This window comes from Bombus impatiens, unplaced genomic scaffold (genome assembly GCF_000188095.3).
Source record: "Bombus impatiens unplaced genomic scaffold, BIMP_2.2 scf_4010, whole genome shotgun sequence".
In the NCBI taxonomy this organism is placed as follows: domain Eukaryota; kingdom Metazoa; phylum Arthropoda; class Insecta; order Hymenoptera; family Apidae; genus Bombus; species Bombus impatiens.
In genome coordinates, this window is record NT_180429.1 from 110252 (window position 1) to 110862 (window position 611).

At 56.6% G+C, this 611-nt stretch overlaps 1 protein-coding gene across 4 annotated transcripts in view; it reads right to left on the bottom strand.

The window, feature by feature from the left end:
- The window catches only part of LOC100740686, a 28022-nt gene that overhangs the window by 22579 nt on the left and 4832 nt on the right, over positions 1-611 (bottom strand). Inside the window, exon 1 of one of the 4 annotated variants that reach the window (XR_002947936.2) lies at positions 1-605. This exon is cut by the window's left edge and continues 1932 nt beyond it. The exons of the other annotated variants lie outside the window; for them this stretch is intronic. The gene's annotated coding sequence lies outside the window, so the exon portion shown is untranslated. Of the gene's footprint in view, positions 606-611 lie in introns of those variants that run through there. 4 annotated transcript variants of the gene reach the window in all.

Below are 611 nucleotides of genomic sequence, written 5' to 3' on the forward strand. Positions count from 1 at the left end.
GGCTCGTAGAGTCGGTCGATCGTCCGGAATCGCGCGACAACGGCAGGACTCTTTAAACGAACCGGTTAGCAGTCCCTTCGATCGAATCGAATTCCGATTAACTCGCGCTGCGACCGTTCGCGGTTTCCGATTTCTCGTTAGCGAGAACCCTCGAGCACCCTCGTTCCTTCTCGACCTTTGCTCGCGCGATAGAATTTCCTTCCGCGTCTGCTCCAACGAGTTCGTCGACGATGGGCCCGTATCGAAGGACGCGTATATTACGTTTCCACGCGGCCACGAAGAACGTGGAAGTGGGCGACCGCTGCGAAACAGCGACCGCTGACTGATTCGACCTGCCAGATTTCCGGACCAGATTTAACCGCGATCGACGCGTACGTACACCGAGTAACTGGATCTTACGAGCGACGAATGCGTCCGAACGTCGAGAAGCTGGCAAAACGACACGTACGGCATACGAGACGCGGATTCGACCGAGGAACAAACTCGCGATTTCTATCGCCTCGTATCGATTCGTATCGCTTCCTATCGCCGAGTCGACACCTTCTCCTTGACATTTTCCCTCGACACCTACGGACAGGCGAGGTTGGTTCGCGGAATCCGGTCGCCGAGCG